Raw genomic sequence first — 24,355 nt, 5'->3', positions numbered from 1 at the left:
TTCCTGTTGTCAATGCTTGATTTGTTGCCTTCTTGTATGTGGAATAACTGACCGCATTTACTCTAGCTCCTGTGTCCACCAAAGCATTGGTGCTATGATTGTTGATCTGTACTTTGGTACGTAGGTCCATTCCATCTAACCAGTCATCATCTATTGAAACTGCGTCTTTAGGTAATTCCCATTGTCGATCGTCTATTTCCAGGTATTGATGGGAATCAGTATCTGTTGATTCTTGAGAGCAGATTTCCGCTTGAGTACCCGAAGCCGGGGTTCCTCTTGGGCTTCATCAATAACCTGTTGTCATTTAATCTTCCTTTGCTTGGCTGCATGCATTCTTTCTAGAAATTCATTATTCTTTCTAGCAATTCATTATTCTTTCTAGCAATTCATTGGTTAGTGGCAAATTGTACTTCTTTAAACGACATCCACTAATCCAATTAGCCATTGGTTAGTGGATTCTTTCTAGCAATTCATTGGTTAGTGGCAAATTGTACTTCTTTAAACGACATCCACTAATCCAATTAGCCATTGGTTCACCATCTAGAGTGGACAACTTTACTGCACCACTTGTAGATACATTAATGGTCCGTTTCTCTTTTTCTTAAACTTGGGAATGTGTTGCTTAAGGGAATAGATTAAAACTAAGTCCCCTTTCTTGAAGATTTTTGTGATTAAGTGGGAATCAAAAAACTATTTTTGTTTTCGCTTTTGTGCATAGATATGAGCTACAGCAATTAGCCTTTGCTCATCTAGCTTTTCCAAATCTTCAAGTCTTTCTGACAATTCATATCCAGTCCACTCAAGATTCTGTACTACCTTGTTGGAAGTATGGCATCAAGACCATAAACAAGGTTAAAGGGTGTAGCAGTTAAAGTTATTTTGAATGAAACTCGATAAGCCCATAGAGCAGTATGGAGATTTATTTCCCAGTCTGTCCTTCCAGAACTAACCACTTTAGTCAGTACCGAGCTAAGAATTTTATTCATATGCTCAGCTTGTCCGTTTGCTTGTGGGTAATAGGGAGCTGATTTGTTATGGATGACCATAAACTCATTAAGCAAATACTCGATTACCTCATTGAGGAAATGAGTTCCCCGATCACTGACAATCTCTATTGGCACTCCATATCTCATGAATACATACTCATATAAGAATGCAGCAATGGTTTTGGCATCATTCTTTTGAGTTGCTTGAGCCTCGGCCCACTTGGTCAAATAGTCCGTAGCTACAATGATATACTGAGCTTGGGTTCTATAAGTAGGTGGCTGTATTGGTCCAACAAAATATATACCCCACTTTGCGAAAGTTCGAGCCCCCATCTATTGAAAGGACGCTCGTTCAACAACGTTTCCACAAAGATTCCATTAAGATTCCTCAAAGATTCTGTAAAGATTCCAAATGAAGATCGTCATGAAGTAATGAAGATGAAGATGGATGCTGCAACATGAAGATACAAGTTCATGGACGTCATCGAATATCCCGTTATTATTATTTTGAGCCATTACGGCCACTTTTGTAATGTTTACGGGAACCTCATATTTTAAATCGGCACTTGTATTTTGGTCGCAGATACTTGTATAATGAGTAAAGCCAACCCAGTTTCTTGTAATTAAGCTTTGTAGAAGCCTAGGGACAATTCAGGTCATTTGGCCGGACATTAGGTTTGAAGGCTTGGTATATAAGCTAAAACCTAAGGCTTTGTAAAAAATACATTACGTTATCTCAAATAATATACAGTCGTGGGTTCTGCAGCACACAGTAGTGAGCTTCACGCACACACACCGTCGCGCACACTAATCACGTTGCAGATATGAGAGTAGGAGCGTATGAGCATCGAGGAGCTCTCCGCGTCGACGCAAGCAATGCAATCCGAGGACCACATCGCGAGCCCACCTGCTACGAGCTATATTTGGTCGTAAGTACCTCAAACGACATCCGTTTTGAATGATCAAGTAGTCGTTAGAATCAGGGCGAGAAGCTCTTCGTGTTGATGTCTTTGTAGATCAGTTCCGGACACTTTGGAAATTGCTATTTTGAGTCTATCGCGACAGTGATTAGAGGTCTTACAGTTATGGTTTTCAGGGTTTAGGTGTTTGGCCATGTAGGATATGTCCTTGTGAGTCTTGCCCTCCGATTTCGAGTCATTCCGATATGATTTGAGACTATTTCGAGCTTGCAGTGTTTCGTAGGATACGTTATCTGTTTCTTTGCTTTATGGTAGTGTTGTGGTAGGATTAGTGACTATAGAGTGTTGTTTGTGTCGAGCTCAGGGTTGACAGCCCAGAGATTGCCTCCATGCCCTAGTCGGGTCAGCTACGTCCTCGGATTGACAGTTTGTTGGTCTGTGTTCTCGCTGTGCTCCATCGTCCATTGCGGCGTACCCACTAACACCATCATTGGTCTTAAGGGCATGCTATCTACTTGTGTTGGCATTTTTGCTCGTTGGCAAGCATCACACCTTCGAACATATTCTTTGGTATTTTCAAAATGTGTTGGCCACCATATGCCTGCCATCAAGATTGCTTTTGCGGTGGTCTCACTAGAAAAGTGACCTCCAGCTAATCCAGCATGTGCTTGTTCTATAATTGAAATATACTCGTTTTTATTTTCACAAAGATGCAAATGTTGATCTTTACGTCTCCGATACATTGGTTCCCAATAAGAGCATAGTCTCTTGCTTTAGTTTCAATTGCTCTTTGACGGCGTTTACTCATATCCTCAGGAAATGTTCGGCTTGATAAGTAAGTAACCAGATAATTACTCCAGTTAGAAATATGAGACATTTGAAACAATGTTACATGAGGTATGGGGATTTGTTTTTGACATTGAGGGCAATCCTTTACAAAAGATCGAACATCTCTCCTCATAGTTGGCCAAAATACTCCAAGTCTCAAGATTTGTTGCATAGTTTGGTCTTCCGTAAAGTGAAGTCCTACTATGGTAACATGTGCTTGACTTAGGTATTGTTCTTTTTCTTCATGATTAATGCATAAAAGCAATATCCCGTCCTGATTTCTTTTGTATAGCCTACCAGCTAGTAATTTATACATAGCCGATTGCTCGATTAGCTTGATCGTGATAGGAAGTGATATTTGTGAATCCACTTGAGCTATTGTCATCAATGACACAATGTTTTCCGACCATCTAGGTATCCTTTATACGGAGAAAAAATAGGCATCTGGTAGATCATCGTCTACCCCTTTAGGTGATTCTCCTGAAACAATCCTTGACAAATGATCTGCTCGTTGATGGGTAGTGCCTTTTTTTACAACCACAGTGAAATCAAATTCGAGAAGAATAATGAACCATCTCACTATTCTTCTTGTGCTGCATGGATTGTTGACCAAATACAACAAGCTTGGTGGTCCACAAAGAACACAAACTTGTTCGCTAATAGGTAATGTCTATACTTTTTAACGTCATAGATCATTCCTAATCCTTCTCTTTCGATGGTGGTGTAATTCTTTTCCAGCATGTTCAATTATCGGCTAGCATCAAAAATAGGAAAGTCAATTTTCCCATCTCCCGATTGGGCTAGTATACAACCGATAGCAAAATTGGAAGCATCTACATGTACGTGGAATACCTTATCCCAATTTGGTGCTTTCAATATTGGAGCTGAGGTGAGATCTTGCTTAAGCTTCATGAAGGATTCTTCACATGCCTCGGTCCATTCAAAGTTTGTAATCAAGCTATACATGGGTTTTGCAATTATAGCATATATGTAGATGAACCGTCAGTAATATCCACAATGCCCCATGAAGGCTTGTACCCCCTTTATTGTTGTTGGTCTAGGCAAATCAGCAATGACATGAATTTTTTCAATATCCATAGCTATGGAATTTTTAGACACTATATGTCCAAGAATTTTTCCTTGTCTACCTATGAATGTGCACTTTTCAAGATTTGAGAAAATCCTATAAAGTCTACATTTTTCGAATACCTTTTTGAGGTGTTCAAAATGATCAGCCCGGATTGATGAATGTACACATAGATCATCCATATATACTTCTAAGAATTTCCTAAGATATTCTTTGAAAGCATGGCTCATCAATCTTTGAAATGTGGCTGGAGAATTAGTTAACCTAAATGGCATAACCAATTGTCTCTAATGGTAGCTGCATTCATCTTTTTAAGATTAACACACACTCGTAATTTTCCATTCTTCTTGGGTACTACCACAATTGGAGACATCCAATTTGTGTGTTCAATTTCATAAATGAATTCGGCTTCCTTTAGTTTTTCAATCTCTTCTTTTATCTTCCTGGCAAATGTTTCATTATACGTGTATGGCCTTTGTCTACTTGGTTTCGCATCATCTCTCATGGATACGGTATGTTGACAGATTTCTGGATCGACACCCTTGAGATCCTTGTAAGACCAAGCAAAGATATCTCGGTATTCCTTTAACAAGCTTAGCAAAATCTTTTCTTCTTCTGTTAGGTCATTCGCAATGTAAGCCGGTCTAGGCTCTTGTCCTGGTTCAGCCAAGTCTATCCTTTTAGCATTTTCACGTCCTTCGTAAGACTCGCCCTGTTTTTGTGGTTCCCTAACAGGTTGTTCGACTATGATTTTTCGATCTTGGAGAGTATACTTTTTGTAATGGGATGGAACACGCATTACATCCTTACCATCCTCTTCCGTGGTTTCCATTTCGGTTGTGTATATCTCCTTTAGAGCTTTTTTCAACTCTTGATATTTCTTTTTCTGCTCGACTCATATCATGAGTGGTTTCTTATCCTGTGATTTTTCTTGAGTACCCTTCCTTGTTTTTCTGGATGTTTGAGACATTCTGAGTTTTTGTTTGAAGGATATATGTCAGTTATTTTGTCCTTGACACAATCATTTGCATCTATCTGCATCAGGAATGGTGTTCTACTGGAGACTGGTGGCATAGGTCGTGTTTTCACAATTCTGGTGTCTCTTTTTTGTCTATACCATTTTTGTCTTCTTGATTTCTGGTTTGGAAAGTTAAAAAAAATTTCCTCCCCTCCTTTTAAGAGTAGCTTAGCTCTCATATGCTCTTTTTCTGACCCCGAACCTGCTGAGGTAGCTGAGTGTTCATCTAACTCATCAATTGCATCGTAATAGAGGTCTGAAAAGACTTGTTGAGCTTTCATTAAGTCCTTGGGTTCCTCATCTTTGTCTTCAATGTAGAGGATTGAAATCATTTGTATGGGAATTATGTCGTAGCCATCCTCATTGCAAAATCGAGTAGGCATAGACATATTCACACATACATCCATTGTCGCTAAAATTTGAGTCCACTCGAATGGCTCAAACAAATGGTTCAGAAAGGGTTCAGGTACATAGGCTTCATCTGTGCAGTCCCTTTCTAGGATACATTATTCTCGTCTTAAGCTTCCGTTTTCTGAAGCTCCACACATCCAAACAGGGTTGTCTTTGTTTAACCAGGATGGGAGTTTAGTTTTAGCCGAAGAGACTGAATCAAACTCTTGGATGGGTGTTTTCAAGACATCTCTATAAGTGTGATCTTTTAGATTGACTCTTGTTATAGATTCCACTTGCTTCAAGTACAGATAATTGTTTCCCCAATCTTGGATAAGCTGTACCTATCGCATGAAAGGTCTTCCCAATATGATTTCATAGTTAAGTTTTTTTTCCAAAATCTACTATGGCAAAAGTGTGTTGATATTCAATTCCATAGGAATTGACTATCACTTTTTCAAGCAGCCCTAATGGTCTCTCAATGTGTCCATCAGACAACTCTAATTTCATTCAAGTTTGTCTAATGGTTCCGTCCCCATGATTCCCATACTGCTTTAGTGGCTATGGCTATGCCAGCTCCACCATCCAGTATCGCCATGGTTTCAATGTCATTATATTTCATTGGGAGGGTGGTGTTTCCTTCTTCCCCTTCATAATATTCTCCGACTTTGTTCATGGGAACTGATCGAATCTCTTTGTTTTCCATTTCATTTTTCAATTTTCCCAAAATTTTTTAGATTAACCCGTTATTCTCTAGGGTTTTTTGTAAATCATTCCATAAGTATGGTATGAGTTTTAACAGTTCTCCCACGTTAAGAGTGCATTGGATGGGTGTAGACATGATTGAATGAATGTTGTCTACTTCTAGGGTCTGTTCAGCTCTTTTTACTTGAGTGGTCTTACACACGATGGATTCATCTTTGTAATCTCCCAAGTAAGAAGGTAATGTTTTCAAGGTCAATGGTTTCGACATTCTGAAGTTTCTGATCCGCAATTCCCGTACAAGGATTGTACATCCACGTTCATATCAGAAGGTAGATTATCCAACGAGACTTCCTCTATAGGAGCTGACTTTAGAGGTAGGCTCCCATCATTGATCTCTCTCACTTTTTCCCATAAGTGTCCTGGCCAGTCTTCCTCTACGAATGGAATTCCATCTAAGGCATCTTCGCTGTCAGACACTATAAGCTCTGGTGCATTTGTTTCAAGGTGGGGTTCTGCCACCACATTGGATTTTTCTTTAGTGTCTCTCACCACAAGCTCTTCAGGTTTTGCGATACTTTCAAGCTTGGGTTTTTGTTTTTCTAGCATTTCTTGTGTGATTCTTACCAAATTTTGATAAGCTTCCAGCTTTGCTTCTTCCATGTCTGGACAAGGATAGTTTTTCCATTTGTTTTCCATGTGCTGGCCTACTCTAAGTCCTGCTTGGTAGGCTTCCAAGGCGGCATTAATAGGCTCAAAAATTTTATCAACCAGAATGGATCCTCCAGATTTCACGGTTGTTTTCTTGAATTCACTTTCAGTTTCTTTCAACTTTTCCTGGAATAGCTTTTTTGCTTTCTCCTCGATTTCTACTCGTTGTTTTTGTTTTCTCATCTCATATCTTTTGCTTCTGCTCCTTTTGATTCTTTGAGAGGAAACTTTCGTATTTTCCAAATCATGACAGGAGTTGTGTTTCTTTTTGTTAGCCTGGGCTCTAGTGATTATCTTAATTGGAACAATCGGTTCACTCTCTGATGAGCTACTAGGTATCACTTGGACTACGTTTACTATGGTTTTACCTTTGTTCAAAGGATTTTTAGGACAATCTTTCGGAAAGTGTCCTCCCTTTTTGCAACATTATATGCAATAGGCTTCAACTGGTTTGAGGTTTTTGTCAGGCTCTGGACATTCATTTTTCCTATGATCATCAGCACCACAGTTATGACAGTTTCCTATTCTTGGCTTCATCATGGGTCTTACCATGGGGGGTCTGACACCTTGATTAGCTACATAATACATTGGTGCAAGCTCTGGGGGAGCATAAGTCACTGTTTCTTCTATTGGTGGTGGATATGGATTATACCAATCTCCTTCTACCATTACTGTAGATGGACTAGGCTCTGCATAGGGTGTAACAGGCACTAATGCTTGTTCATCTATGACACCTTCAGAGTGCATGTACTTTACAGGCACTGCATTATGTCTTGGGTACGGAGGTTATTGTCCCAACACAAGTTGAGGTCTTTCCATACCCATTAGTGGTCTTTGAGCTTGGGCCATATTAAGCTGATATCTGTACATGGGTTGTCCTTGTGACCTCATGGGCACGTACTGAACATTCCCATCATACTTTGGTCTGAAGTAGCACTCGTGGGTCTCATGGTTGGTCCATTCATTCTCGATTGCACACCATTTTTGTGGCCTAGTTAGTTGTCCCTGTGGAGGTATCCCCTGTCCTGGTCCTCTCATAGGTGCTTTTTGCATGTTGTTCATCATGTCGTTCATCCTTTTTAGCATATCTTTGATGGCTGAGAGTGATACTGCAGCAACCGTTCCCACTTGTGTTGGTTTAGTGGATGATGTTTTCTCGCTTTGGTTATCCTTAGGGACATCTTCTTCGTTGAAAATTTCACAATTGTCTCCTAAGTCAATAGCATCTGACACACACGCTTCTAGGGTTGTATGCTTTTTACTATAGAGTATAGCATGAAGTTCTTTGTTTAGCAGTCCCTCCAAAAACAAAGATACAAGTCGTTCTTCTGTAGGTATCTCTAGCTCTGGGCATCTGGCAATGTATTGTTTCATTCGAGTTGCATAATCCCTAACAGACTCACCATGTTTCTGTTTAAAGTTGTAGATTTGAGCTACCATATTATGTTTGATCCCCGTTTTGGAACAAGCAGCTACAAATCCTTGAGCTAAGGTGTTCAAGTCCATGATTGACCTTGGTGGAATGTTTTGGAACCATGTCAATGCTTTTCCTTCTAATGTCATTCCAAACCCCTCGAATTAGGTATGGAAATCGAATATACGTTCTGCTCTTAGCACTTGCTTAAATCTTGCTAAGTGGTCGTATAGATCTCCTGATCCATTGTATTTTCTGACCCATTTCTGAAAATCAGCTTGTCTGACGTGTCTGTTTGGTTCAACCCCAGGTCTTCTGGCAATTGGTCCTGTTTCGAGTCCTTCAAACCAGTCTGTTGGAAATAGTGACTCATGTAGCCCTGGATTGGCCTTAGTGTCACCCGGTTTTCTGTGTGATGAGATGGTTTCTGGCTTCTTTACATTGTTCTCAGATGATCTCTCATGGTGTTCATCCCTTGGAATTGTTTCTGGTCCGTGCCCCAATATCCAATCCCGTATGGAATACCCTTGGTATTTGGTTTGTTCTACCTCCTTAGGAGTCATCATAACAAAGTTGTTGTTATAACAATCCCTAAACAGGTAGGTTGGTAGGTCCATTGATCCTTTATCTTTGATCTTGAATACATAGATGATCTTCATAGCCGTTAGTTGTCTTGGTTTGGCATGAGAAGTCCACAGAAGATCTTTTATGTTTCTATCTTCCCAACAATAGACCCCAATCCTAGGATTATCCGTACTAAGCCGTTTCAAAGGCTTCAAGTCTAGTTGATCGTATCCCTCAAATTCTAAAGTTGGTGGTTCTTCTTTTGCTGACATAGCTAGGATTATGGTGTTTACTTCTAACCTCCATTTGTCTATCACGTCAGAGTTTTTTACTTGTAAATACTGAGTTCCATTTCGATCCATGTATATTTTTCCTTGTTTGTTTGCCCTAACCTCTTCTTCAAACTCAATACCATGGTCATCAATGCGAATAGCATACTCCTCGTTAGGGTCCAAGTAAACCTGGGCTCCATGACGGTTAGTCTTCTAAAAAGATAGTATATGCTTATAGCGCACTGTTGTTCCAGTTTTCGAGTGAGTCGAGTAAGAAGATATTTCAAATGTTGAAACTGAAAAAGTTTCTGAGACTTCTTCAAGAATTGTATGCAAGGAATTTTCTTGATTCACGCTTTCTTCGGTGGATACTCTACCGGAGGTTTCTCCAAGTATGCCCTGATTTCCTAGTACACGACCAAATCTAAGGTTCATATAGACTTATGAAGCCCTGGATAGAGTACTCACCTTTGGATTGACTTGTCGTCAATTTCCACTTGATTCGATTGCAACTTTTCGTCAAGCCACTAATTCCTCGTCTGCAACCTGATTCCTGTACAAATTTGATCAAGTTAGCTATTCTTCTATAAGGACAGTAAAGTTTTTGCTACTCTCGTGATTGGTCTCTGTGTATCACTTCAATTCGAGCTATGAGAGTCAAAATTTGACTTTCAGATTCGATTTAGCAAAAAATCAAAGGTTTGATCTGCAACCTGGAAACGAAGTGTATATGTACCAATTTTGATCCGATTGAACCCAAAATTTCCCGGTGGCTTTATATTTTGTTGGTCTAACACTGTATAAGTTCAAAGGTCAAAATTGATGTCTTTGGATAGCAGAAGTAAATAATCACGTTGAATTACTTTTGTTAGTATTTTGTACTTTTTTTATTGGTTTGGCAAGTATACAACTTGTTAAAGTCTCTTCACAAGTTTCAACAAGTTTGGACAAAATCTGATCAAGTTTATCAAGTTTTGTGTTCACAGACCCTGATTTTGAGAATCTAGCTTAAGTCTCACTTTTGGGATCCAAATTTCACCAAAATTGATTTGTGAGGTCTACTTGATATGCTTGACCTTGTGGTATACTCAAATTTGCAAAATCATCAAGTTGTGAAGCAGATGTAACTAATCATGATAATTTACTCCAGCTATAATTTTGTAACCTTTTGCCCCAACTTTGACACAGTTAAGGTCACTAGCCAAGTTTCATCAAGTTTGGATAATTTTTTGTCAAATGGTCATCTATTATCTGTTCGTAGACTAACTTTGCAATTTTAGTCACACTTTTCAATCCAATGATCCAAATCTTACCAAATTTGGTTAGTGGGCTTATTACAACATGGTAAAACTAGTGGTATGCTGACTTGATCAAAAAAGTTGAAAAATTGGGTAGATGTAAATAATTGCAATTATTTACAACTGGTAACTTTTTGCAAATTGTTGGTTAACTGAGCATGTACACATGTTTATCACATCAATATAAGTCTATGAATCAATTTTCAACAAGTTTGGACAATTTTTTTCCAATTTACACTCAAGATTCAAAAAGTTAGTACAAACTTTAGTTTTTACCCAATCTTTTACCAGTTTAGTGATCCAAATCTCTTGGGCCTTTACAAAAGTTGTTTGTACGCATGCAATGAGTCAATGGTATTAACCTTGGTCAATTTAGAGTAGAAAGTTAATCATCACGATTATTAACTTCAGGCTTGAAATGAACACTTTTTTGCAATTTTTTCAAAGACAAGTCTTTACATGAGCTATTTTAAGCCTATGAATCAAGTCAAAACTTAATTTGGCCTAAAATGTCAAGAAAAAGTAAATAATCTGAGTTTTGGACAACTCTTGCAATTTTTACCTCGAAGTGTCTTTGAGCTTACCAGCTGGTTCAAACAACTCTTAAGCTTACTCTCCAGTCGGATTGAGTGGTTTCGAGTCTTTTCAAGCTATTTCTAGCCATAGACCTGAAATTCTGCAACTTCCAATAACAACTCACACTTGATTCTTTCAGAGAGAGCAATGTTCTAAAATCCACCTCGGATCCTACTTACCCTACTCCTAGATTCTCATGTAATGGGTTGTGGAAAGTGTCCACAAACACTCGTTTTCTTGTGTTTTATGTTTTCTGAGCACTAATCTTAAGACTTGTCTCGTCTACCAATCATTCTTAAAATCCTAATCTAATTCTACAATCCTACAATCCTAAAAGCACTCAGCAAGTACGACTACTTCCAAGCTACCTCTACACGGCAAAAGACGACAATCTTAAGCTATGCGGTTTCTTAAAAGAAAGTTTTGAACTCTAGGCAAACCTAGAGGAAATTAAAGAACAACTTTACACGATGCTCGTGTTTTTCCCTACTTTAGGTCTCTTCGATCCCCGGCAGCGATGCCAAATATAGGACGCATGTCTAACCTCACCATCCTATCTTATTGCAGTATTAGCGAGAACCACGATTAATTTGTCAAACCATGGGACAAAGCTGACTCGACTAGTGCATAGAGGCTACAAGAGGTTGTCAATCTCTTGAAAAACAACTAACAACTCGCATCTAACTCAAGCTACACTCAAGTGACTGAAATCACCAAAAAGCCAATCGTTCATCGGCAAACAAATCACATCCGTTACAGCATCAAATGACATCCAAACATAACGAAATTTCTAGGACAAGTTTATAAGACCTAAGCACACATGCTTATGGTCTCAAACCTCACTTTAGTTCAAGTTCCAAAATCGCGATTATTAATAGCAATGGATTTTTGACCTAGTCATTTTCGACCCAGAATGCATCTAAATGCTTAGCAATGATGCCCCAATACCCCGCCTATGCTTAGTTTTCGATTTAAAAGTGTAAATTCCTAGTTATGATAAAATTAGGCCGTGGGTCAACGACGCCAAAAGCTACGAAATACTGTGAACTACTTACGTCAATGCGTAGAGCTCTTACCTGCGGTTGCAATGCAACAAACACAATTGCAATGTGACAACCGGGGAGGGAGTAGGAAGCGAGAAGGAGAGGAGTGAGCGCCGTTAGCTCACGCTGTGTATTTCTTATCCAAAAACTACGTTGTGTATTTCTTATTCAAAAACTTACAAAAATTGGCTTTTATACCTTAGCCAAGGTTTTTGGGTGGTCAAAACTAATAATCTGGAGTTCTATCAAAGCTGGGAAATGACTGGCTGATACAATCTGGAAGCTTGTAGCCCCGGCTCATTAATTACAGAGTTTATCCGAGAAAATAGGAGTTACAATATTCTTGATTTATCAAAATAATAAATGTTTTACAAAGAGAACTCCGAAAAATGGTGTCCATGTTAGCTTGCTGCTAACACTCTTTTGCATATGGTCCCTCTTTGGATCCCTATTTTCCCTCCTTTGGATCCCTATTGTGACGAGTCTGATAGCCTTAGCAATATTCTGGTTTTTTCTCCCCTAGTACTTTCCCATATTGAATGATTAGTTAAACATGAGAAAATCATTTAAGAGAATTAGATATTAGTTATTATGACATTACCTCTCTCTTGAAATCATAGTCGTCCTCGACTATGAGGTAGAGACGATAAAGCCTAGTCATTAGTCCTTTTTCTAGCGAGGAGAGGATCCCTATTTTTCCCTACGACACCGTTCTAGAATGGATGACCAATCCATTTGGCACTTGAGAGCCTAAGCTGCCGCAAGCATGTCTACGCATTAGTCCTATCAATCTTCCATAGTAGAGTGACAAGATCTACTTGGTGTTTAGGAGACATCGTCTCCGCAAACTTGATCCTAAGCATACATACTTCTTAACATTTGTGCACAATAAAGAAAAAGAAGGTCTTATAAGACAAAAAAATTGTTCATTTAAACATTTTTACATTTTCTTACTCTAGAGAAGCATTGTAAGCATTGAAAAGGTTTAGATTATCCTTTAACTGTATGCCTTGCATCCATCTAGCATCTTCAAAAGGATAGTTCTTAAACTTAATAAGATACCATGAGATAATCCTATCGCCTCTCAATACCTTGTCTTCATGTCAGAGAATGGACTCGGGCTGCAGTACCTCTTCTTGGTCATCGGTCTCCGGTGGGTCTTCAATGGTTGCTTCATGGGGTGGCTCACCTTTGTCAGGCTTCAAGAGGCTCACATAACAAGCATTGTGTATGAGCCAATGGTCAGGAAACTTGAGTTGATAGGCCATCTCATTGATAGGCCTAAGAATCTGGAAGGGACCATAGTACCTTTTTGCTAGCTTAGCATAGTACTTTTGGTGTCCCGTAGGATTCTTGCCCGTCATGTGCCTTAATCGAGCCTTGGGAAACTTAAGCAAGACCCAATCATTTTCTTTAAAGGCTTGAGCTCTTTTGTGCTTATTAGCAGCAGCCTATTGCCTTTGTTGTGAGATAGAGATAGCATCCTTAATCTTTTGGAAAGATTCTTGTAGGTCTCAGCTATACTCATCTGCAGCGAAGATCTTCCCATGTACCTTAAGTAGCAGGGGAAGTTTGGATCTTCTCTCAATTACCTCGAGAGGTGCTTTTCCAGTGGATTTATGTACAGTGTTATTGTAGGCATACTCCACCAACGATAAGTACTTCTCCCATTGGGACCTTTGATCTACTTCCGTTACATAGGCTTTTAGTAGATCAAGAATTGTTAGGTTAGCTATTTCACTTTGGCCATCCATTTGCGGGTGATAAGCCGAAGAGAAGTTTATCCTTGTCTCTAAATTCTCAAAGATACCCTTCCAGAATTTACTGGTCATTCTAGGATCTCTATCCAGCACTATGGACGTTGGCAAGCCATGGTACTTGAAGATTTGTGATATGAAGAGGGTTGCCATTTGATGGGCTTTGTTAGTCTTTTTGACAGGTATGAAATGAGCTTCTCTGTTGAATATGTCTACTATCGTCCATATTCCCGTATTCCCATGGATAGACTCCCAAAGATGAAATCCATGGATATGCTCTCCCATGGTGAATTAGGGATTGGTAAAGGTTGAAGCAAACCGGGTTGCTTCCCCTTATCAAACTTTGTCTTTTGGCAAACCACGCATTTTGAGACATATTCTTGTATGTTCACTTTCATGGTATGCCAATAGAAGTAGGTTTCTATTCCTCTTAGGGTAGCTTGAATCTCTCTATGCCCCGCATAAGGAGGAGCATGAGATTCATACATCACTTTCTCATGGTGTGAGCTAGTAGAAAATAGCCTATTGCCATATAGAAGATAACCATCTTGTAGGGTAAATGGTTCCTCTTTCTTCCCTAGTGCAAGGGCTGAAATCACATCTTTGAAATTGGGATCATTAGCGTACTCATCTATCATAATAGATAGATCATTGTGAGTAGCTACTGATACCGCATTCACTCTCGTCGTCTTCAGTGTGCATCGGCTACTTGATTATGCTTGCCAGCAATGTGAGCAATATGAAAATGAAATTGCAAAAGGAAATTTTCCCACCTCATTTATTTGTCAGAGAGCTTGGACTGCTTCATGAAGTACTTAAGGCTTTGGTGATCCGACCGCAGAATGAAAGGAGTCCCCAATAAATAGTGCTTCCACATGTCTAGAGTATGTAGAATTGCTAAGAGTTCCTTCTCATATATTCCTAGACCTTGCTCAACAGGGTCGAACCTTTGACTTTCATAGGCTATGGCGTGTCCTTCTTGGAGCAAAGCAGCTCCAATGCAATCACCACAGGTGTTGCATTGGACCTTAAATGGTTTTGAGAGATCCGGTAATGTAAGCACAGGTTGAGAGATAAGCTTTTCAAAAGCATTGTTCTCCTTGGTGGACCATATATACCTAACTTTTTTCTTTGTTAGGTCATGTAATGGTCTCCCAATTTGTGAGAACTTTTCTATGAAGCGTCTATAGTATGCACACATACCTACAAAGCTTCTTAGTTCATGTAGATTCCTTGGATTAGGCCATCCTTTTATTACCTCTAGCTTTGATGGATCCATTTGGATGCCATCTTGAGAGATAATGTGACCTAAATACTGATTCTCTTGTAAGAAAAACTCACTTTTCTTTCGATTAATATAAAGTTTATTCTCTCATAAAACTTGAAATATTACCTGGAGGTGTTGCTTGTGTTCGTCTAGTGAATTAGAGTAGATGATTATATCATCAAAGAGCACTCCAGTAAAGGTTCGGTGAGGCCTAAATAGCTTCTCCATCAAACGGTTAAATGTGGCTGGTGCATTGGTCAAGCCAAAAGGCATGACAATGTATTCGTAAAGACCAAATGTAGTGTGAAATGCGGTCTTTACAATGTCTTGATCAACTATCCTTATTTGATGGTAGCCACTTTTTAGGTCAATCCTATTGAAGTAGGTCGACCCTTGTAGCTTATCAAATAGGTCTTCTACCCGTGGAATGGGAACCCTATTTTTTATAGTGATCCTATTTAGTGCTCTATAGTCGACACACATACGATATGTGCCGTCTTTCTTTTGCACTAATAACACTGGTGAACAAAATGGAGATGAGCTAGGTCTAACCATGCCCTTCTCAACTAACTCATGCACTTGCCGCATAATCTCCTCTTGCTGAGCTCGGAAAACTCTATAAGGAGGTTCATTAGGCGGTCAATTTCTTGGAAGAAGTTCAATTGCATGGTCATCATTGCCTCGTTTTGGAGGTAGTTCACAAGAGATATCGTCAAGAAAAAAATCTTGAAACCCCTTGAGGAAATTGGATAACTCAAATTCCGTTTTATTATTTATAATTTCTTTTGCTAAAGCATTAGATTCATTTTGAGGATCTTTAACAAAAAGCATGTACACGAAAATAGAGCTCTTTATTGACTTATTGAAAGCTTGCCTATGTACAAGAGGTATGGTACTACCCAACTCCTTAGCATCTATGTACATATCCTTTTTACTGAACCTAAAGTAGATTTTCCTTTCAGGGAATTTAACATTGGCAGCCATGCGATCAAACCATGGCGCCCCTAGGATTACATCCTCGTTCTTGAGAGGAGAGATACAGAAATCCTCCTAGTCCACATAGCTTTGGACATGGAGCCTCAATTTCCCAATTAAGGGAGTGACTGAGGCTTCTTGCCCCTTGAAAGCACCATCGGCAGGTAGGACATCTCCCATCTCATAGGCTTGGATGCCTAGCTTGGTGGTCAACTCTGAGGATATGAAATTGTGAGTAGAACCAGGGTCAAAGAGAATAAAGCATCATGTTCTCATACCTTTCCTCAAGCATAGCATAGAGGAGATCCTTTGTGATGAGCATCCTCTTCTTGAAATTTGACCAAGGTAGCTCTAGGAGGCTCATTACAGACATGCCCTTGCTCCCCGCACTTAAAACAACGGTTATCTTTTTGATAACGCTCTAGCTCTTCAAGAGAGAGTTTATTTTTGCCTTTATAAACTCCCTTCTCCTTAACTTTGTTGTTGTTAGCGTTGCCTTTGGGAGACTTTTGGACATTGTCCTTCCCCATAGGCTTGTTATGGTCCTTGTTTTTCATGGGCTTAAGATTTCTCTTATCCCCTTGTTGGAAATTGATTCGTGAAGCCACCATGGTATGGTGTATGACCGCAGATATGGTACGTGGCCTTTGGGAGTTAACATACTCCATCATATCCTCAGTTAAACCTGCACAAAAAATGTTGGTTTTGCTCTCTAAAATCCATCATTTTGAAGATAGTGGCTTTGAGATGTAAATCCCAAAACTTTTCTACATATTTGTGAATAGATTTGTAGGGATGTTCGTGGAGCTTCACCGTTTTCTTGTAGTCTAGACCACCATTGTCTAGCGGACTTTTGAAAATGCATAGCTACATGGCGTAGCTTAGAGGACTCTGTGAAGCCCTCATCTCCAAACGCCACATCAAATTGTTGGATAAAGGCCAAGACTTTGTCTGTAGCACCAAAGGTGCCATCATAGGTAAGGAAAGAGATGTTCTTTCTTCCCTCTTTGAGCTTTTTGAGCTTGGACAACCTCTTCCACATGGCATAGGATTTCCTATGGCCTCTTCTTTTAAGTGGTTCAAGAGCTGCACCATCACTTTCTTCAGAAGAGGAAGAGTATGAGGAGGATGGAGAAGAGGGTGACCTCTTTCTCACCTTTTTCTTCCCTTGTTCCTCCTTTTTTGCACCTTCACTTTCTTTAGAAGAGGAAGATGATGAAGAAGATGGAGAAGAGGGTGACCTCTTTCTCGCCTTTTTCTTCTCTTGTTTTCTCTCATCCCTCTTTGAATTATGGTGTAGAGAAGTGTGTGATGGTATTCTCCATTTAGGGGGTGTTGGAGAGCGTTTTGCTCGTCGTCTTCATGGAGCCATCTCCACCAAGGTGGCAAGAGACTCACTTCTTTCTCGTTCTTTCGATGGGGGCTCTACCATTGAAACTTGAGTTCTCCTTTGGGAAGGGGATGCATCATCGAGTAGTAGATTTTTGAGCCCTTCGTACGGATCCTCTTCTTCTTCCCTTATCAAAGAGAGTCCTTTTTGGAAGTCTCACTAGGAGGTGTCCTAGGTATTGTCTCTTCTTGGTGGGAGTTTGGAGAATATGATGGGTGTGCAATTGCTGTGGCACTTCACCTTGGAGGGATGGGTTACCCATGGCTTTGTTGAAGCCTGGTAACAAGGTAATTAACAAGCATAGGGGCATCATTAGTAGCCTGTTCATTAGTAAAATCAAAGCTATCAATATTAATTTCATCCTCTTTACTATTGTTAGCCATTCTAACAAATGTTAGGTGTAAAAAACTTAAGTGTACTTTGGCACTTCAAGCCCTAGTTGCTACTCCTCTTAACCCTTTAGAAAAGCACTCAAGCTCCTGTACCCACGGCTCAAACATCATTAATTGCAAGGAATAGAAGAGAGGGTCTTTCACCACCAAAACAACACCGGCTCCTGTCAAGCTTCTAATAGCTCAATAGTGGTTAGGCCGTAGGCAAGCCCCGTAGGACTCCATTATTAAGACCATAGCTCTCAACGGTGTTGCCCCGTTATCTACATGAAGAAGGCGCACTGCAAGGTTGAAAAATCCCTATTCTACTTACTCAAATGCAATTAATAATACCAACCATTTATAGTCAGCTTGAGGACCTCTCTTCTTGACCAAGAAAAGAGAAACCTTGTGTTCTAATACCAATGAAACATTTAATGGGGTAGTAACTTATGTGTAGTGGAAATTAACATAGACATAGTGAACATTTTATTCAGAATAGATTCCTAATGAGCATAGCAAGAGTGCTTGGTTGGAGAGAGAGCAACAAAATCATAACACCTCGTTAGAATTAGGCATGAACAATACTTCAAAAAGAGAGAGAAATTAAGCTATTGACAATAGTTGAGGATCGGATGTACATGGAGCTGGTCCCCCCTCCAAAAGGCTTTGTATTATAGGCTTCCCCCATCAAGGGAGACATTTTACAATACAATACTTTGTGTTCCTTCAATAACTTGCTAGTGCAATGAAGATGGAAGTGTCAAGTACCAAGCTTACACTTGAAAAACACAACATCAATTCCCTCATGGTCTCAGACCCAAGACCTCACACACCTTCAAAGATGGTGAGAGTGAGCGGGGTATGAGACAAGATTTAGAGGAAGAAGAAGTATTCTTACGAGAAAGAAGTATTTCTCCTCACATAATCACTCTTAATATCTTAGAATAGCTTAGTAATTAGCATGGTAGAGGAGATGAGCATGCATTGGAGCTTGGATCTTGGTTGGATTTGCATCACAAAGCCAAGAGTTGTTGGTGTAGGCCTCCCTTCTCATAAGCTTGGAGTAGATGATGAGCTTTCCATTAAAGCTTGAGAAGGAGATAGTCTTCTTTACTTCACACATGAATTTTTGTGAGTGTGTGTGCCATAATGCCTTGCAAAATCAGCCCTCTCTCACTCTTGGTTGACCCCTCTTGCTATTTCCTCCTCCTGGCCCCTCTTTGGCCCATGCCAAGCTTAGCCAAAAGGAAATTACAGGTCAAATGGACAGCCTTGTGACAAATGTCCCTCTTTCTCCTTTAGTGAGAGTTTAGGTAATTCAAACATTGCATTTAAATCCCCATTAGACCTTTTTGCCCTCCGCCCAATAGGAATTAAGCAAGCCATTAGGCTGCTTAATTCTCATTGGACCCCTTGGCAGGCTGTGTCCAATAATCTTCTAGGAGACTTAATTTTCATTGGTTCTTTTATCAAGTGTTTTTATAAAGTAATTATACTGAATTTACTCTAGCCTAATTCTCATTGGTCCACCTCTATGGCCATCCAGTAGGATTTGAATGGGAATTGGGCAACTGGGCTAGGAACTTGACATGTGTCTAATATGCCCTTTGTGTAAAGGGAAGCCTTGAGTGAGTGAGTGTGTGTGTGTGTGTGTGTGTGTGTGTGTGTTTTCTCTCCTCTTCTCTCTCTTTCCCTACCTTTAGGGCTCACTCCCTCCCATCTAGGGATGTGGGAAGACTTTGTGGTCTTCCCAAAGCATCCAATTTCTCTAAGGATTGACCATTGAACATTTCATTTGAATTTTGGAACCTAAGCATTTTTGAAGTCTTAATGGGCTGAACCTTAGGGTCTTTGAATCCCATTGATGCACATTGCTCTTTTGTAGATGGTCCCTCTTTGGATCCCTATTTTTCCTTCTTTGGATCCCTACTATGACCAGTCTGCTAGCCTTACCAATATTCTGCCTTTTTCTCCCCTGGTACTTCCCCATATTAAATGATCAGTTTAACATGAGAAAATCATTTAGGAGGAATGAAATATTAGTTATTATGACATTTTCCATGTCAACACAGTATCAGAACCAGTAAAGTCTTAATATGACAAACCAGTGCCAATAAAACAGAGCCAGTGGAGTTTCAGAATCAGTACCAGTTTCTATGGGGAAAAGGGCCAATTGGATTAAATGTGTTAATCATTAAGGAGATTATTGAACAACATGGCGAATGCATGTGTGCCACGTCTCCACCGGTGCACATAACTCTAGGAACAATAAGTAGTGGAGCTTTTATGGCGCGTACACGTATAACAGTGAGGCATGTGGGCACTCTTCCTCACAAGTCTCATGCACGACAACTACCTATCGTCACGCACTTGCCATCGCCAAGCTCCGAGAACTCTTTGTTCGAACGTGAAACCTCCTCATCAACAAATTCTACTTGTCTTTATCTGACCCCACCTGATACACCTCGCTGCGGGCTAGGATACACAACTAAGTCTTCTTCCTCTACATCTTCGCAATCGTCGTAGTGTATGGGTCGCAAGAAAATGTCAAAAAAGATGCAGGATACAATGGTTGAGACTGCAGTAGTCATTACTTCTATTCAGATCTCCCTACCACTCATTCCATACAGCAAGATACATAGATATGTGTTTAATGAGCAGGCAGAATCGCTACTACAATACTGGGATCTGCATGTGGTAGTACAAGCTACAAAGTTTGATTTTGATGCAGCCATTATTAAATAGGTTCTTGATTCTTTTGATGCTAATGAATGCAACTGTTAACAAAATTAAAATAACAGTTACACCTGAAGATATTGCTTATGCCTTCAGATTTCCCAACAAGAAAAAGCCCAGCATAGCATCTGCAGACCAGATTAATCTGGCTCTTAAGGAAGATGAAGCAGCTAGAAAGAAAAGGAATATGAAATACATGCTGGCAATGGGACTTTTGAGGCACCAAAGAAGAAGGGCAAGAGGAAGCAAGTTCAGTGGGTAGTCCCATCTCAGAATCAGACGGTGGATTTTCCCAGCTATCTAGTAGGCATTGGAATCTCCTTGGATGGGTACCCTTGAAATTACAACTATATGGGTGCAAGCACTCAACAAGCATGAAGTATGGTATAAAGCTAGCAATACCAAAAGAGTACTATTATGAGAAACATAGGCCAACTCAGAAAACCAGACTGTTTTTCTCAACAACAAATCCGAATTAGGCGGTGGCCTTTTTTCCAGTTAGAAGGAAAATTTGGTTTATAGCAAAATTCAAGAAAGGAGGGAAGGATGTAGAAGGCGAGGATAGTCCCAACAGGTGGGAACTGCTCCTTTGAGGCCAACCAGTGAGAACAGCTACACTGGCAGTAATTACAACAGTTACTATAGTAACTCTGTAAGCCTAAAAATAGGAGCTGCTACAATGTACCCAGGGCTTTTTTGGACTTTTGGCTTACGGGCTCTTGTTTCTAGACTTTTAGCTTCATAAGCTTTTGGCTCTCAACTCTGTAATCACTTACTCTTGTAATCAATCCTCAGAATTCATATAAGCTTAAGCCTGTTGTACACTTTCCTGATTATCTTTGTACTACTAATCTGAATCTATAATACCATTCCCAGTATTCCAGTTTGTGTCTTCCATTTCAGTACATTAATCCAATTTAGTTCTCCGTTTCAGTCCACTACTTAATTCCAGTCCTCACTAACTGAACCGCCTAGATAATCAGTAGCTCTGAACTCTAACACTAGAATAGCTGTCTGAAGAGACTAGCTCTCATTCCAAACATCTTGCCAACTACTTAAGTCGTGGTTTCATTCAACCAAGTTCTTTGTCATGGGTGGCACCAAATTTATTGGTCAAGAAGAAAGATAGATCTATGTGCAACGCATACATAAGTGTGGTTTAAATGCAGTGACTATTAAGAACAAGTATCCTCTCCCAAGGGTGGGTGAGTTATTTATTAAGGTAAAGGGATCTCATTATTTCTCTAAGATATATTTAATCTCCACCTAACATTAGATATGTCTAAATTTAGAAGATACTCCAAAGACTGCTTTCGCGACCAGATTTGGGCATTATGAGTTCTAGTTATTTCTTTATAGTTCAGCTAGCTCTCCTACCACTTTCATGACCATGATGGATGATGATCTATGACAATATTTAGGGAAATTTGTCATTGCTTTCTTGGATGAAATTTTGGTCTATAGTGTTACTAAAGAAGAGTTCTTATGGAACCTTAAGTTGGTGTTTGATTGGCTAAGAGAGCATAAGTTTATTGCAGAGCTCATCTAGTTTAAATTCTTGACAATTGAAATCAACTAATGGGGGCTTTGCTTCAAATTGATCAGCATACATATGATGGCACTTGCAACATTATATCTATGGTACTCATTTTGAGATTGTTTTCAATCATGAATGCATCAAATGGTTTTCACAATAGAACAATTTGAAGGGATATAAGGTAGGTGGGTTGAAATTATTTAGATTATGGTTGAAATTTATGGTATCTTAAAGGGAGCTTAAAGGTCAATACAATGTTGTAACTATACAATGTTGTGCCACTTAACTCGCATATTTGAGGTCAATTTATTGTATTTATCAAAATTCAAAGTAAAATTATGCACTCTCATAAGAGCAAATGCAAGAATAATTAGTCTTACTTTGAGGTGTGGAGTAATAATATGAAGAGAGATCTTGCCAAAACTCAAGCTAGTGTTCAAGATGACACTACACAAGGTTCCACTTTAACTAGTGATGAACTTACTAGATGGAAGCAGTGTTCCATTGATAAGGCCCTACTTACTCCACAAGGCGAGAGTATTTATGTGCCGAAAAACTCTAACATCAACTGCCAAATCCTTTATGAGTCTCATGATAGTCCTAGTGTCATCCTAGGATAAGAAAGACGTGTGCTCTCATTTGTTGCCAATTCTACTATCCACACTTGCATAAATATGTACAAGATTATGTGATTTTAGAACAAAAAGTTCCACTTTGATAAGGTAGAACAATTAAAAGCAAGAGCAATACTTCATTTTTTAGACATCCGTGATGGCAAGTGGGAAAGTATCTCTATGGATTTCATAGTAGGAGTTCCAACTATTGTAGTGGACATGATTCCATTTGTGTAGTGGTTGATTGTCTTACCTGAAGGGGATCGGGGAGCACCACAGACGGAGAGTGAGAGAGAGAGAAGAAGACACACACGATGTGGGTGGGGAGACTCAAAGAGTGAGCAGCCCCCTATACACTTATGCTATGTATAAGGTATACAAGTCAGTGGGTGCCCAGACTCTGGGCGGCCGGGCAAGGTACAAGCGCCTATACCCCAACAACCTCCCACTTAAAGGCGACTGTGCCTTTAAGCAAGAGAACCTAGTCTAAAGACTACAAAAGGCAAGAGAAAACCGCTCTCAACCGATGCCCACTTGCTGGCTGTGATCGTGTGCATCCGGCTGTCCTGCTCCCGTGTAAGTTCATACACCACGAGACGTACCGCACACGTACTGCAAGTATGTACGCAATACCTGCATATCTCCCTCGTGCACTATGCCATCATCAGTCAACAAAAGACTCACAACCCCAACTGCAAATTCTCCCACTGCAGCTGCGATATCCGGTCTCAAGATCAACATCTCATACATGAGACCATCGAATGCCGATGCAATGCTAGCGGGCCCTGCTAGCTCTACGGAGCATGCATCAACATATATATCCCTGGCAATAGGCATCTCTGACTGACAAGGCGTGTTAGCCACATGCATCTCTTGGCTGTCCACAAAAGACGCATCAACTTGTCGTGCAACCTCAGAGCAAACCACCTGCTCTAGGTGTCTGCTGGAAGACATATCCTGCACAACTATATCCCCATGCTCACTGTCGAGCATAGAAAGGAATGACTGCATAATTGCTGACATCTCAGCCTCCTCTGCAATCATCCACTGCAAACATGACCACTCAATCTGATGTGACTCACTAGAGCTCTCATGCTCTAACTCCGTATGCATAGACTCTTGCACAACGTCCTCCTGTCGTGACTCACTAGAGCAAGACCGCTCTACCTGTCTATCCTGCATAGAAGTATCTCGCACAACTGAGTCTCTGCTTTGCTCAGTCACTAGCAAAGCATGCATGTCTGACTCTGTCACCTCTCTTTGTGACTGCTCAAGTCGTGCTCTAACTGTGTGCACAACGAGCTCACTACTCTGCACTCCATGCAAAGCACCCTGCAACCCATGAGCAAAAGAGACTCTCCGGGTCTCTCGCTCTCTACATGGCTGTAACAAGATTGAGACTCGACCATCTCGCACCAGTACTACGTGCAATGGGTACCATGTGCCAACTCTAGCACCTCTCGCAATCACTAGCGAACCCAAATGCAACGCAAAAGATCGCTCAAGCAGCGATACCCGACATCCACTATCCTGTAACTGTTTGACTGAGATCAAATCCCATCTCAGATCTGGCACATAACGCACATGACGCAGGGTAAATCTCATACCACTGGGCAAGGACAAACATACGTCTCCTGCACCCTCAATGTCATACACAGCACCATCAGCCATGTGCACACAACCAAGTCTCCCACTAGAAAACGTGCTAAACCACTCACGATGCGACGTGACATGGAAAGTAGCATCTGAATCTAGTAACCAATGTGAAGACAATGTGCAATCCGATATGCAATCCGTAGACATAAGATCGTCTGAAGACAAGCTAGATGTAAATGTGACATCGTCGTCACAAGCATACTCAGTAACCACTGTACTAATCTCACTAGCATCTGTCGT

Source organism: Adiantum capillus-veneris, chromosome 26 (genome assembly GCF_014529385.1).
Source record: "Adiantum capillus-veneris isolate H3 chromosome 26, ASM1452938v2, whole genome shotgun sequence".
Lineage (NCBI taxonomy): Eukaryota > Viridiplantae > Streptophyta > Polypodiopsida > Polypodiales > Pteridaceae > Adiantum > Adiantum capillus-veneris.
Note: the sequence above shows the minus strand (reverse complement) of the source record.